Below are 17,281 nucleotides of genomic sequence, written 5' to 3' on the forward strand. Positions count from 1 at the left end.
TCATTCTTTATATCATGTATCTTTGTTTCATAGTATAGTTACTTATTATTTTTATTTAGCTTAGTCACATTATTTCTTAATTTGCAGTACGTTTGCCAATCAGTTGGGCTGCCAGACTCATTTGCCATACCTTTTGCCTCATCCCTTTCAACCATACAATTTTTCAATTCCTTATCAATCCAAGGGGTTTTAACAGTTTTTACATTCATTTTCTTAATGGGTGCGTGCTTATTAGTAACTTGAATAAGCAATTTCATAAATGTGTCAAGTGCAGCGTCTGGTTGCTCCTCATTACACACCACAGACCAGCAAATATTCTTTACATCATCAACATATGAATCACTGCAAAACTTCTTCTATGACCTTATACACTATATTAGTCCCAGCCTTTGGAACTTAGGTTTTCCTAGATATGGCTATTATATTGTGATCACTACATCCTATGGATCTGGATACTGCTTTAAAGCAAATGTCTGCAGCATTAGTAAAGATGTGATCAGTACATGTTGATGATGTCATTCCTGTGCTGTTTGTAAATACGTTTTTTCTTGAGTGAGCAGCTTGGCCAGTCAATATTTAAATCACCCAGAAAATATACTTCTCTGTTGATATCACATACATTATCAAGCATTTCACACATGTTATCCAGATACTGACTGTTAGCACTTGGTGGTCTATAGCAGCTTCCCACCAGMATGAGGCAGATGAACCTGTTTATTTATATTATTTCAACAGTATTTAACATTCGATCTTGTCTAAGATTGAACGGAATGTGGTTCTTTATATAGACAGCAACACCGCCCCCGTTGGAATTTCTGTCTTTTCGGTAAATGTTATAACCATGTATTGCTGCCACTGTAGCATCAAAGATATTGTCTCAGTGAGTTTCAGATAATATGAATGTCATCTGTTACAAGCAAGTTATTGACTTCATGGACCTTGTTTCTCAGGCTGCGTATGTTAATATGGGCTATTTTTTGCACTTTAACTGGGTTGCTTGATTGTTTTTAATGCTTTACTGGGAAGGTTATCAGAAGTAGACTTGATAGTGCAGGTTGAGCTGCAMAAAGTGGTCTTCCTACTAGGGCACACCGCCTCAGTGCTAACAGTGTAACTCTGGTTCATAGGCTCATGATTACCGCATACAATAGCTGTAGGGTTAACGAAAGTATTCAGGGCAATTAGGGGGACATACATTAAGTTACTTACATTGTGTCTGCCAACGCCCCTAGGATAATGTACATTTAATGCAGCATTATGACGAGTCATTGTCACAATGGTAGGGATTAGCTAAGCTTGACTCGGGTCGTTGATAAGTCATTGTTTCAACGCAGCCTTGAAATGCGTGGACAGAGTCCAGGAGCCAAGATGATTTGGATGGACTCCGTCATTCTTGTAGAGTATCTTCTGTTTCCAGAAGGTGTCAAAGTTATCAATAATAGTGACTCCAGCAGAGCTACAGTAGTCTTTTTAGCCAGATGTGTAATGCCAGCAGTCTGCTGAATCCTTCACACCTGCGGCCCAACGATGGTACTGGACCTGAAATTATTGCCCGTTTTTTGGTGTCTTTTAATGCTAACAATCAGTTCTTTAAAATCCATTTTCCGATGTTCCGAGCTAGCCCTCCTGATGTTGTTTGACCCCACATGGCTACGACAGTGTCAGCTCCCGGCATCTGTCGTAGAACAGTCGGGAAGCAGCCTTGTTATGTCCTGTACTCGTGCTCCTGGGTAGCACAGGGTTTTTGCCTTGGGAACCATGATATTTCTCACCATAGAGCTGCCTATGATGACAGCTGGYGATGTTAAATGGGCCAGTCTCTTAGACAGCCTCACGGTCTGATGAGGGTGGGAGCTCTGAGGATCTGAACCCGAGGTAAAAGCCACCGGAGAGGGAGACAGAACAGAACTAGGAGCCCGTCCTCTCCAATTAAGGTGCCACCTGCCGCCTGTGACACGCATAAATGGACACCCATGTGCGTGCATGTACACACACACACACACACANACACACACACATACACACACACACTAGAGAATGACCAATATGTTTTTTGGGGGGCTGATGCTGATACAGATTATTTTGCGTCAAAAGAGGTCTATAGGCAATATTTTATGCTGATATTGAATATCATAACATTTGAAAAATATTAATGTGCTAATTTCACAGAGACAGCCACTGAAAAAAAAGATGTGCGCATTTATCTATAGGCCTGTGCCAACTGTGCGCAACAATGCATCATTTATCATAACCATTACAGATAACAAATCCTAATTGCTAAATTGCCCCACATACTGTATATTCAGTCAATTAAAAAGCAAGTGCCATATGAGATTAATTTATTAAACCGTAATATCAACTGGTTATGTTAGTATCAGTATCTCTACTTGCACATCATCATCTGCACATCTATCACTCCAGTGTTAATGCTAAATTGTCATTATTTCGCCTCTATGGCCTATTTATTGCCTTACCTCCTTATTTTTCTACATTTGCACACACTGTACATAGATTTTTCTATTGTGTTATTGACTRTACGTTTGTTTATGTGTAACTCTGTGTTGTTTTTGTCGCACTGCTTTGCTTTATCTTGGCCAGGTYGCAGTTGTAAATGAGAACTTGTTCTCAACCGSCCTACCTGGTTAAATAAAGGTGAAATAAATAAAAATAGATAAATATTATATCGTGGAACACAATCTTCAAAAAGGCACTAACCTCAGCAGTGGCTCTTGCTTGTAGAATCCAATGGCATAGCCTTCCGTTGTTAATTTAGCAGACAAGACCGTATTATTTCCCGAGCTCTTATCACAGTCAAGGCACACYTATTTTATTGTAAAAAAAWAMAAATCTGGATATAATATTACAGAATAAAATAGAACAGAATTCTTAAAGGGTTACAAACCAAAATCTTTATTTTTGATACACAGATGTTCAATTTAGTTTATTCTGTCTGTTCTTTGGAATTTTCAAAGTGGATGAACAATTCCACATTGAACACTGCATGGGTGATGAATTTACGGCCCTGGCATCTGTTTGTTGAGTAGGCCTATGCTTCATGATTCTGATGAAAATATGCGTTTGGTCTTCATCAAAATAATGTTTTTGCGGATTTTCAGTGTGGAACCTGGCTATGTTTAGGGGGTTATAGCCTAGGCTAACCAATTCTAAATGGTACTAGCAATTCTCAAAGTAGCCTTAGCGGAAAATTATTCAAAAACTACCGCTAGATATTGGACCACATATTTTCCTACTTCAATCAACCAGTCCAGTTTGAATTTGTGATAAAACTGTCGTCATTTGRCAAGGAATGTAGCTTGTGTATCCCATCAGTTAGATACGTTTTCATTTGTTTCTGTMGGCCTAACGGCAGCACACAGGTGTGYGAGGAGCAGTCGGAAAACACTATTGAGTGAATTTAGGGAGAAGAGCTGTGTGATGCCTGGCTTGGTTTATTTTTTGTTGTGCCCTGCAAATGCACATGTACAAATGGAACACTAGAATCTGCAGCCACATAGCACATTCCACCAAATAGTTTTTACAGTATTCGATWAAAAAAAWWATCTCTGGTGRRAAAAAAAAGATCGMGCTTTGATGTCCGTTAGAGTACTCGATTACTCATGCACATCCCTATGCATATGAATGATTCAATATGAGTTTGTGCATGCATTGGGTTATTGAGCTTGCTCTGCTGATTTCTCTGGATTCTATGGGACTTATAATTAGCCTACTGATGAACAACATTTGCATAGAAGTAGCCTAATCTTTGATGATAGTGTGCGCTGTCTCTTTAAGATGAGCGGCACCAGTCACTACTGGCGTCATGCACAGACTCAGATCTTTTCAACTCGTTCAGTTAAAAGAKAAATTATTTCAGCTCACTTCGTTCATTTGAGTTAGTAATACCCAGAACATGCAGGACTCCCTACCAGCGAACAATGAATGAACTAACAAATCGAAAGAGTCATGAACCTACAAGCTTATGTCGTTCACCATAGGTGAATAGAACWCTCATTTGTGACTGCGACATGTAAAAGTGTGCGTTAAACAATGTACATTTGTACAGGTTTAGTTGTGGCCGCAACCGGACTAGATTGTGAACAACATTGGTGGAATGCATACAGTAGCTTGACGTCCCTGAGGGTATTACGCGCAATACCGTTCGCGAACTACAGCCCGGCAAACAATTTGTTCTCGAGTTCGAGTTTGTTCAGCAGAGGCYGTGTATGTTTTGGTTCTATAAAGCTGTGTCCATCGTAACATTCAATCAATTAATTAAATGTATTTGTGCACTGTGCGATCAATTATCACTTCTTAACATGTTTTTTTCTTCTCTATACTGTCTGCAGCATGAACTATTTTCTTGTACTCATATTTGACAGCCAGTTGTTGTTATTTGACAGCCGGTCGAAGCTCGTCTCTGGAGCCGCGGAGGAGCGTGCATCAGTCTTGCAGCCAGCAGGTCAAAGAAATGACTAAAATGAACAAGACACTCAGAAAAACAMATCATGACTCGAGTCAGTAAAAAGAGTTGTTCAAAAAGATGGAATTGTTTGTGAACTGCAATTCACCACAGTTGGCAGGGAATGACAAATAGAAACTCTTTGGGTGACAGTCAGCTTTAAAATCAGCATATTTTGTGTTATGGTTGCCATATTATCACAAATAAAAGTACAGGCTAGTGAATTGATCTTAGCTTCAGCTGGAAGGTCGCTAGCAAAGTTAGATTTCAGTGAATGTTTGCATGTTCTTTATTAGCTAACTGGCTAGCTAGCTACGAAGCTACCGGTATCTTGTTTTGTAATGTGTTTTAGCCTGTATGGATATTGTTTTGCAAAACAGTAAATTAGCTAACAGTTTCGACTTCTACATGCTGTGTCGCATTATTCAAGTGTGTTAGCTAAATTATGTGCAGCATGAGTTGGTAGCTAGCAAAAAGATGCTTCCCCTCAGAGGTCCCTCCGGACAAGCTACAATGAGCTAGTGACGCCGGCTACCACAGCAGTTTTACAAGAGGCATGGTGCACTCGCGTTATAAAGGGGACAATTATCGATCGTTCTCTAACACACACATACATAAACGCTGTTACACAATCATGTGCCGAATACAACAGGTGTAGACCTTACCATGAAATGCTTAATTACAAGCCCTTAACAAACATTGCAGTTAATTTACTAAATAAACTGAAGTAAAACATTTATAAAAAGTAACATGATAAAATAACAATAACGAGGCTATATACAGGGGGTACCAATACCGAGTCAATGTGCGGTGGTACAGGCTAGTCGAGGTAATTTGTACATGTAAGTAGGGGTAAAGTGACTGCATACTATAGATAATAAACAGCGATTAAAAAAATTGTCCATGTAAATAGTCTGGGTGGCCATTTGATTAATTGTTCAGCAGTCTTATGGCTTGGGGGTAGAAGCTATTAAGGAGCCTTTTGGACCTAGACTTGGTGCTCCGGTACTGCTTGCCGTGCGGTAGCAGAGAGGACAGTGACTGGAGTCTTTGACAATTTTTTGGGCCTTCCTCTGACACTGCCTAGTATAACTTCTAACTTCCGRCGCCGAAAAGAGATGGCCGCCTCGCTTCGTGTTCCTTGGAAAATATGCAGTATTTTGTTTTTTTACGTGTTATTTCTTACATCGGTACCCCGGGTAATCTTAGGTTTCATTACATACAGTCGGGAGGAACTACTGAATATACGATTAACGTCAACTCATCATCGTTCCTACCAGGAATATGACTTTCCCGAAACGGATCCAGTGTTTGCCTTCCACACAATACAATGGATCTGATCCCAGCCGGCGACCCTGTGCGACGCCGAAAAGGGGAAAACGTGGCGGTCTCGTGGTCAGGCTTCGGAGAGCGGGCACATCGCGCTCCACTCCCTAGCATACTACTCGCCAATGTCCAGTCTCTTGACAATAAGGTTGATGAAATCCGAGCACCGGGTAGCATTCCCGAGAGACATCAGGGATTGCAACGTGCTCTGCTTCACGGAAAACATGGCTAACTCAAGGGACGCTAACAGAGTCGGGGCAGCCACCTGGTTTCTTCATGCATCGCGCCGACAGAAACAAACATCTTTCCGGTAAGAAGAGGGGCGGGGGGGTATGCCTTATGATTAACGAGAAGTGGTGTGATCATCATAACAACACACAAGAACTCAAGTCGTTCGTTCACCTGATCTAGAACTCCTCACAATCAAATGTCGACCGATTATCTACCAAGGGAATTCTCGTCAATCATAATCACAGCCGTATACATTCCCCCCCAAGCAGACACATCGATGGCCCTGAACGAACTTTATCTGACTCTTTGTAAACTGGAAACCACACACCCTGAGGCTGCATTCATCGTAGCTGGGGATTTTAACAAGGCTAATCTAAAAACAAAACTCCCTAAATTCTATCAGCATATCGTTGTGCTACCAGGGCTGGAAAAACACTAGACCATGTTATACTAATTCCGCGACGCTTATAAGGCCCTCCCCCGCCCCCTTTCGGAAAAGCTGACCACGACTCCATTGTTTGATTCCAGCCTACAAACAGAAACTCAAACAACAAGCTCCCGCGCTCAGGTCTGTTCAACGCTGGTCCGACCAATCTGAATCCACGCTTCAAGACTGCTTCGATCACGCGGATTGGAATATGTTCCGCATCGCGTCAAACAACAATATTGACGAATATGCTGATTCGGTGAGCGAGTTCATTAGGAAGTGCATTGACGATGTCGTACCCACAGCAACGATAAAAACATTCCCAAACCAGAACCGTGGATTGACGGCAGCATTCGCGTGAAACTGAAAGCGCGAACCACTGCTTTTAACCAGGGCAAGGTGACCGGAAGCATGACCGAATACAAACAGTGTAGCTATTCTCTCCGCAAGGCAATCAAACAGGCTAAGTCTCAGTACAGAGACAAAATCGAGTCGAAATTCAACAGCTCAGACCACAAGAGGTATGTGGCAGGGTCTACAGTCAATCACGGATACAAAAAGAAACCAAGCCCCGTCGAGGACCAGGATGTCTTGCTCCCAGACAGGCTAAACAACTTTTTGCCCGCTTTGAGGACAATAAGTGCCACTGACACGGCCCCTACCAAACCTGCGGGCCTCTCCTTCACTGCAGCCGAGGTGAGTAAAACATTTAAACGTGTTAACCCTCGCAAGGCTGCAAGGCCCAGACGGCATTCCAGCCGCGTCCTCAGAGCATGCGCAGACCAGCTGGCTGGTGTGTTTACGGACATATTCAATCAATCCTTTCCCAGTCTGCTGTTCCCACATGCTTCAAGAGGGCAACCATTGTTCCTGTTCCCAAGAAAGCTAAGGTAACTGAGCTAAACGACTACCGCCCCGTAGCACTCACTTCCGTCATCATGAAGTGCTTTGAGAGACTAGTCAAGGACCATATCACCTCCAACCTACCGGACACCCTAGACCCACTCCAATTTGCTAACCGACCAATAGGTCCACAGACGCGCAATCGCAACCACACTGCACACTGCCCTAACCCATCTGGACAAGAGAATACCCATGTGAGAATGCTGTTCATCGATTACAGCTCAGCATTTAACACATAGTACCCTCCAAACTCGTCATCAAGCTCGAGACCCTGGGTCTCGACCCGCCCTGTGCAACTGGGTCCTGGACTCCTGACGGGCGCCCAGGTGGTGAGGGTAGGTAACAACATCTCCACCCGCTGATCCTCAACACTGGGGCCCCACAAGGGTGCGTTCTGAGCCCTCTCCTGTACTCCCTGTTCACCCACGACTGCGTGGCCATGCACGCCTCCAACTCAATCATCAGTTTGCGGATGACACTACAGTGGTAGGCTTGATCACCAACAACGACGAGACGGCCTACAGGGAGGAGGTGAGGGCCCTCGGAGTGTGGTGTCAGGAAAATAACCTCATACTCAACGTAAAAAACAAAGGAGATGATTGTGGACTTCAGGAAAAGCAGAGGGAGCACCCCCCTATCCACATCGACGGGTCAGTAGTGGAGAAAGGTGGAAAGTTTTAATTTCCTCGGTGTACACATCACGGACAAACTGAATTGGTCCACCCACACAGACAGCGTTGTGAAGAAGGCGCAGCAGCGCCTCTCAACCTCAGGAGGCTGAAGAAATTCGGCTTTGTCACCAAAAGCACTCACAAACTTCTACAGATGCACAATCGAGAGCACCCTGTCGGGCTGTATCACCGCCTGGTACGGCAACTGCTCCGCCCACAACCGTAAGGCTCTCCAGAGGGTAGTGAGGTCTGCAGAACGCATCACCAGGGGCAAACTACCTGCCCTCCAGGACACCTACACACACCCGATGTCACAGGAAGGCCATAAAGATTCATCAAGGACAACAACCACCCAAGCCACTGCCTGTTCACCCCGCTATCATCCAGAAGGCGAGGTCAGTACAGGTGCATCAATCAGGGACCGAGAGACTGAAAAACAGCTTCTATCTCAAGGCCATCAGACTGGTTAAACAGCCACCACTAACATTTAGCGGCCGCTGCCAACATACTGACTCAACTCCAGCCACTTTAAAATGGGAATTGATGGAAATTATGTAAAATGTACCACTAGCCACTTTAAGCAATTGCCACTTAATACAATGTTTAATACCCTAACATTACCCATCTCATATGTATACTGTACTCTATATCATCTCTGCATCTTGCCATCTTTATGCAATACATGTACCACTAGCCACTTTAAACTATGCCACTTTATGTTACATACCCTACAGTACTCATCTCATACGTATATACCGTACTCTATACATCTACTGCATCGCCATGCCGTTCTGTACCACCACTCATTCATATATCTTTATGTACATATTCTTTATCCCTTTACACTTGTGTGTGTGTGTAAGGTAGTAGTGTGGAATTGTTAGGTTAGATTACTGTTGGTTATTACTGCATTGTCGGAACTAGAAGCACAAGCATTTCGCTACACTCGCATTAACATCTGCTAACCATGTGTATGTGACTAATAAAATTTGATTTGATTTTGATTTGATATAGGTCCTGGATGGCAGGAAGCTTGGCACCAGTGATATACTGGGCCGTACGCACTACCCTCTGTAGCGCCTTACGGTTGGATGCCGAGCAGTTGCCATACCAGGCGGTGATGCAACCAGAAATGATGCTCTCGATGGTGCAGCYGTAGAACCTTTTGAGGATCTGGGGACCCATGCCAAATCTTTTCAGTCTCCTGAGGGGGAAATGGTGTTGTCATGCCCTCTTCACAACTGTCTTGGTGTGTTTGGACCATAATAGTTTGTTGATGTGGACACCAATGAACTTGAAACTCTCGACCCGCTCCACTACAGCCCCTTCGATGTTAATGGGGGCCTGTTCGACCCACCTTTTCCTGTAGTCCAGGATCAGCTCCTTTGTCTTGCTCACATTAAGGGAGAGGTTGTTGTCCTGGCACCACACTGCCAGTTCTTTGACCTCCCTATAGGCTGTCTCATCATTGTTGGTGATCAGGCCACTGTTGTGTCATCAACAAACTTAATGATGGTGTTGGAGTCATGCTTGGCCACACAGTCGTGGGTGAACAGGGAGTACAGGAGGAGACTAGGCACGCACCCCTGAGGGGCCCCAGTGTTGAAGTCCAACATGGCAGATGTGTTGTTGCCTACCCTTACCACCTGGGAACGGCCCGTCAGGAAGTCCAGGATCCAGTTGCAGAGGGAGGTGTTTAGTCCCRGGGTCCTTAGCTTATTTATGAGCTTTGTGTTGAACGCTGAGCTGTAGTCAATGAACAGCATTCTCACATTGGTGTACCTTTTGTCCAGGTGGGAGAGGGCAGTGTTTATTGCGATTGAGATTGCGTCATCTGTGTATCTGTTGGGACGGTATGCGAATTGGAGTGGGTCTAGGGTTTTCAGGATGATAGTGCTGAATGTGAGCTATGACCAGCCTTTCAAAGCACTTCATGGCAATCGACGTGAGTGCTCCGGGGCGATAGTCATTTAGGCAGGTTACCTTCGCTTTCTTGGGCACACTCGGTCAGGGAGAGGCTGAAAATGTCAGTGAAGACACTTGCCAGTTGGTCTCGTACTCCATTTCAAACACAAACACAGATGCACAGCCACACTGATGTGTGACATAGTGCAGTAATCCCATTCAATCAAATGACTGCCTTTGTCATGTCCTCTTCAGTTTTCTTTTCTTTCTTATAAACAATTCTTCAGATAACACCAAGGAGATTCTAATCCTCAAGTGCTTGATCATGATTTGGCAAACAGAGAACAAGACCACTATTCATAGCTCCAGGCATTGAGAAGACTTGAGTTATGCAGCCTTTTCTGCAGTGGTGGGCCGTCAGGGCCAGCAAGGCCTTCTCTGCTGGCCTAAACATCATCAGAATATAATTTTTTTTTAAATATATTTTCCCACAAATATGTATTAAATTATTCCCCAGAGTAAGAGTTATACTCTTCATTTCATAGCTTTCCTCTTGGTTGCACTGCTTCCAGCCCCAGGTTGAGATTTGGAGGGCTGGTCTTTATGTTAGATCTTTTATCCAATCATATTCAGCCATCATGTGTTGCCAGGGGTCTAAATCTGCCCTCAGGCCTTCAGAATCAACAGTGCGGGCGCTTGTAGCTTATAGTGAATGGAAATGAAAATTTGTGTCAACCAATCAGCTTTAGAGTTGGCTATTGTACGCCTGCTGGCTGGCTCCAGCTGTTACACAGGAGCCAGCTAGCAGGCGTAGTGCGTGCACGTCTTTTTTGATTGGATTACCAATATTGAAGGCAGGTCCTATGGCAGGTCTATGCAGATCTTAGGAACTGAATTTGATAAACGAATTATTCGCGTACTACTAGCTGTTTTTCAACCCACAATGGCGGAGGAGGAGAAGATATCGATTTGGTCAAGGATATAATTATAACGCATTCTTCAAGACGAACTTTTCAAAGAAAAGTTAGACATTGTAAGGAGAGGTCGCCCGACGCCGACATTACAAAGCCTGTCACAGGCGGGAAAGGGGTTCCAACTACGAGCGCTATCAATGGCTCACAGGCTCCGAGAAGCACTGCAAACTGTACTGCTGGGAATGCCTATTATTTGCAAGTGATCAAATTTGGTGTTTGGAGCCACACTGGCTTTTGCAAACTTGAGTTGTCTAACCAAGACAGCAACGAGACACCAAAGTACGGCTGGGCACTTACAAGCAATGGTGCTTTTGAAAACTTTTGGGGACACCGGAGTGGATCTACAGCTCAACGAACAAGCGCGCAGGGCAACGGAGCTGCACAATGAAAAGGTGAAGGGAATATTGAAAAGACTCATTGATTGTGTCATTTGTTTGGGTAAACACTGTTTACCCAAAAATGTCAATTTGTCAATTTCAAGGTGACGCAACGCCTGGTTATACTGCGTTTCTGTCTAAATGTATAGTGTCTAGAGCCATGGCATCAATATGATGGTAATAAGAGGTGGATTAATTCGGGTGGGACTGTGTAGTACCTCACTGAAGCCCAGGCCCCAGGCCCACGGCACGCCACTGCTTTTCTGTACTGATAATGTGATACATTTAATGAAAGGTCTAATGCAGCCATTTAAAAAAAAATCTCAATATCAAATAATTTCTGGGTAAACAATTAAGTACCTTACTGTGATTGTTTTCAATTAAAATGGTCAGGAAGAAAACAATAATAGCTTCTTTGCAAAGAGAAATTTCTCTAGCTAGAATTTAGCTAGGGCTGTCTGGAGTGGGGAGAGGAAAACTGGAAAAATAGCTGTTATTGGCAGAGAGGTTTGGGTTCTTTTCTTATTGGTCTATTAACTCATTTACCGCATAGTGATATCATCAGGCAGGCAAAATAATTTCTCACAATTTCACAGTATTATTCCAACTTCATATTGTTGGAAACTATATATATATATATATATATATATATATATATATATATATATATATATATATATATATAATATATATATATATAACAGGAAAATCTAGTTTTTGACTGCACTGGGCCTTAAATAATTTTGAGGTAGTGAATTCGAGTTGTAATACTGTATGTGTTCAGCACAGAGTCATCAACATTGTGATTCTAATCATGCTGTAGTCATTGCTATGGAAATTGTTCAGGGCTTTTTGTATTCATTTCTTCTCAGTCATGTAGCTCATTCTCAATGTTTATGTACTGTAGGGGTAGAGAGAGAAGCTACTGTTAAACCCTTCGTAATGATAAAGCAGTCATCCACAATAATATAGGATTTTTCTCATTGCTGGATCACTTGTGTATGCTGCTTTATTGACCAATTTTTGTCTTCATAATGTATTCGACACTTACAGTGTCTTCTCAATTTATACAGTAGACGCTGTAGACTACTTTACAAATATTGGGATGAAACCCGTCTCCAAACCATTAGAAATGGTGTGCGAAATCCCATTAAAATGTTGTTTCTGCTATTTTACCCTTATTAACCTTCTTTCAATTCCTCATTAATCTATTGTAAATCCTTTATTTGAGCTCCTGCTGCTCATGTAAGCACAGTAACAGAAGGAAGAGCTCCTTTGATTTCTCCTATTTATCATGCCTCTTTTTTCTTCTTCTTCCAACCAAGGATCCAAAGAGGGATTYGTGTTCCTGGAAAGCGTCTGCCTTTATGTTCATTTCAAAGGGGACGCATTCGAGTAATCACGAAGGGCGGACAGATGTTTGCGTGTGTGAGATGGGAGCGGTGTGAGGTAAAGTGTGTGGCGTGAGAGCGAGGGGACTGTGATCGTTGGATGAGCTCGGGAGGGTGAGCATATGGACCGACTGAGGTTCGAAACCAGGTTTCCTGGGTGCCAATAGTCTGCGTTGGCCTGTTGAGCTAAAGCCCTATAGGCATTAGTTCAGGGAGCCAACCTAAGTCTTCCGGTCTCAGGAAAGGTTACTCGTGATGCGAGAGTGGTTCTGAACCACCTTGGTTTATTCAAACAGCAGTACATGTATGTAAAAACTCTCCAATCATGTATACGAAAGCCTGCCTATGTACGTGAATATATACTTGTTTGTGTGCAGAGGGAGGGGGAGTTTAAGGGGTGGACTCAAGGGGAGATCTCACCTGCCTAGCTGTCAGTCATTCAGGACCAGCCAGATGGCTGATGATGCAGAACCAGGCTGTCTGTCTGTCCGTCCGTCTGGGCTGTACCGACCCGTAGCCTGTATGTAGCCCTGGCCTGGCTGCACTGTGCTGCTCTCTCTGCCTCTCCAGCCCCAGACACACTCAGACAATGTGTCTGAGATACATTCTGAACTCAATCATTTCCCCCCCCCCCCCCMCTATAGTCCCTTTCTTTCTCTCACCAAACAAAAATGCCCCTCATAATGGCAGCACATTCCATTTTCACAATTCACATCAACCTCAGTCGGTAATAATCAGCCTATTCACCACAGACTGGGGCTAATGCGAAGCGTTTCATTCAGCGTCTCTGATTTCTGCCTTCATTTACGAGTCTGTCTTAATGGATGTAAAATGGGAAGATGAAATCAAAGCACTCAGTCTAGTCTGACTGAGGGAGGAGAGGGGCCACTGCCAATATCAGTGGGTTGATTCTCCTCACACATGCCAGTTTGGGTTGCGGTTTGTTTGCCTGTTTATTAAAGTGCCATTGTGCACAATGCCAAAGGACTAACGAAAAATCATTTGGCATAATATTTGGCGGAAAGACAGCTTAGTATCTCTCTGGATTAAAAACACACAGTCATACAACCACGCCAATTTCTTGGGGAGAGAACGAGAGAAGAAGAAAAAAAAGTAAATAGAAGAATTAGTACTTGTTCAATTTAATTAGGCGCTCTCGATTGAAGTTTGGGGGACGAGCTTGGCTGAGTAGGCAATTTAAAAACGGTATGGAGTATAAGCAGACAGAATTAATTCCAAGCTGCATGAATGAGCTCGATGTGGGTTTTTCCTGGGAAGGAACTATAGAAGGAGTGTTACGTCGTGACTCTGCCCTTCAGATATATGACCTTGATATGGATCTGCATTTCAGAGTCCCTATGGGTTCTGGTTAAAAGTAGTGCACTAAATAGGGAGTAGGTTCCATTTGGGACACCGGCTCAGAGTGATTCACAGTGGCACAATAACAGTAAACTCTGTAATCTTAACCCACACCACACACATGACCTGCTGCTGCTGTTGTTGTTGTGCTGGACAGCTAAGGGATTGATGATGAATAATGTGGTGCACTATTATTCACTGTGAAGCWCAGTGCTCCCTTTAGCTCCTACTGAACAGCTGCGTCTGTGTGAAAATAGTCACAATCCTTTCGTAATACAAGAGTTAAGATAGTCATATGATATCATTATCTGACGAATTGTCCCCCACGGTGAAGTTGACTGTGTTCGTCACACAGACGGCTCTGGCAAGATTTTGACAACTTGGGTGAGTGACGCGTCTTGCCATAGAGATCTGTCGTTTACAAAATGACACTGATTGGCCCAAGGTGAAATGTGTTAGTCGCATGCGACTATCTCAATTGGCCCAAGGAGAGCGCTGCATCATCTGTGGGGGACGACATAAATCAAATCAAATCAAATTGTGGTTTAGAAATATGCTTTATAATGGATGGCCTGGTTGCTTGTCTTGCAAGTCTATCTCCTCTGTTTTAAGAGAGTGGCCCTTCAATAACAAAAAGACAAACAAACCAAATTGGGATTCTTTTTTTCCCATTCCTCCTGAGTAGCCGGTGCAATAAATCCATGTCACATTAAAAAAGCATCAGATTTGTATTGAGGAAAAACAAACCCGTTTGATTTTTCTGTGGCTGCTGCTTGGTGAGCGATGATATGACCCCCTCTTCTCTTTTTGTTCGATCCAGCAGAGCACTTACCCACCCCACCCTTCCCCTCCCTCCCTCCCACCCTGCCTACCCCCTAACTCTCCACTCTGTGACTAATTTACACAGGGCCTCTTACGGCTAACATCGCATTTCCAAAGTTGGATCCACAGAGTCTGATTTTCAAGATAAACTTCACATATACCGTACACAAACATGGTGGTATGTTTGCCCCCTGATAGCACTGTATGGATTTAGCTGAGAGAGATGTGGGAGAGGCAGAAAAAGAGGGAGGGAGAGAGAGAAAAATACGAGAAATTGAGAGAGGTAGAGAGAAAGGATCTGTCAAGAGAGAGGGAGACACAGAGAGGGGGGGAGTGAGAGACGAAATGGTCAGCAGCCAGTCTGAGATGTGGGTTTTGACTTTGCCACTTTTAATCCCCTCTGTCAAGTCTGCCAATCGCAAGCCGATGCTTGATGGGAGTGACAGAACACTTGGAGGGGAGCTGTTCACAACTTGATTAATCCCACTGCTAAAGTCGGTAATGATTTATTTATTTTGAAATTACAGAGCTCTCTGGGAGAGGGTGGGGAGAGTTGATAATGGATCTTGAGGCGAGGACAGCAGGGAGGCAGATTTACATATCCTGCTACCTGTGATACCTTGCTTTAGTGGAGCCAGAGGTGGCCTGTTATTATCAGCCATCTCTTTGCCCCATGACAGGATGTGGACTGAATCTGATTGTGTGTGTGTGTGTGTATTTGGGTACATGTGTGCATAGTTGTGGTTGTGTCTGTGTGTGTGTGTGCGCATGCATAAGTGTGTGTGTGTGTGTGTGTGTGTGTGAGAATGTGAAGGACCCTGATCAGGCCTGTTTGCAGGGGGGCGAAGAAGGCTAATGCACGTATTGACGTCTGTGAAAATGTTACAGTGAACATTGCCCGGGGCAATGCTTAGCAGCTGCATGTGACTCCTGCTGTGATGTCTGACCACAGGGTGTCTCGCTCTCAAATTGGATGGAATGTTATTATTCATTCTTATATTTATCCACTGAAGAAGTTACAGCTGAAATTCAAATCTTTATCATGCACTTAGCAGAAGATGCTTTTGACGTGTTCGATGTTAGTCAGCCCTCTCTTTGACTAAACCAAGATGGCGCCCTGGGGTGAGCAGTCTGTGGGGACTGTCGTTTTACTCCTTACATCCTTTAAATCACAGAAAATCACGCAAAATGAAATGAATCATGACAAATGCCCATGACATCCTCAAGAATCATTCATTCCATTATGTATCATCATCGTTAACATGTCTGGCTGTGTGTGAACATGAACGTGAGGTTAGGGATGTGTCCTTCGTGTAAGTCAGTGAATCATTTCAAATGAGGCACCGCTTACGTGATTCATTCTACCTCATTATTACTAATTGAGCTAGTGTTCCTCCTCTCCTCCCAGAATCCTTAAGTAACCCGCAATTGGATCAAGAATCAGGCAACAGAAATACCCATAATGCAACTGTTGAGTCGGTCATACCAGGTGGAGATTTATTTCACTCGCATCGCCCGACGGTCCCCCAGCATACTTCACTTCCCACCAATGAAAATAAATCTGGCTCCTTTGTTGCATTGCTCCCAACACGTTGTGTGGAAATGCACTGCTATTCCGCACTACACAGAGCTATACACAGAGCCCCGTGTGGGGGCAGCGACCGACTCAGTCAGATTAATCTGCAAGCTTTGGCAATATCCCCCMAAAAACAGAGAAACAGAACAGTGCCACTGTGCAACTCGGCTCCTGCTAGAGATGTCACTCCACAGGATTAAAGGGGGGGGGGGGATCTTTTATGTAGAGCTTCCACAGGAGCTGTTAGGCACCACTACAGTCCTAGAATCGTGACAGAACTTTCATTGGGAACAGCGTCTGTGGTCGAAATGCAAATAGATGTTTGGTTAGGATCCCTGCATGGGTCCCCCTAGTTAGCTAGCTAGTCGTTGTTTCACTTTTCTGTTCGTTTAAAAGTTAGTTTAAAGCTGTGCATAGATTTGCTTTGATCAAGCTATATCTCTATCTCCAGATCCCACTATTTGAGAGATTTAAATTGCTCTCCTATCAGTTTACAAGTGTGGGTGTGATTCGCTTAGCCGGGATGGGGGCGGGTTTTTGAGTCTTCCTGAGCAGAACATTATCCGACACCAAGTTACAGTATGGCTTGTTTGACAATTTTTATTAACTGTGATCTAAACATTTCTACTCCTAATTTTGAACGTGCCCTCATTTTTCTTTTCCGGCATATTGAGCCCATTATTGGCATCGTTACTGGTTCCATCTCAATTAAATTAAAAAACAGAGTCTAAAACCTTCAATACCCAACCCCCCACACTAAACCCCACGGTGTATACTTGGAACGGTGTTGTACCTGGGACAGGGAGGGAGGGTAAAATGGCACCAATGTTAATAGGGATGCCACCAATTAGTCTTTTGAC

The sequence above is a fragment of the Salvelinus sp. IW2-2015 genome, linkage group LG22 (assembly GCF_002910315.2).
Source record: "Salvelinus sp. IW2-2015 linkage group LG22, ASM291031v2, whole genome shotgun sequence".
Classification (NCBI taxonomy): domain Eukaryota; kingdom Metazoa; phylum Chordata; class Actinopteri; order Salmoniformes; family Salmonidae; genus Salvelinus; species Salvelinus sp. IW2-2015.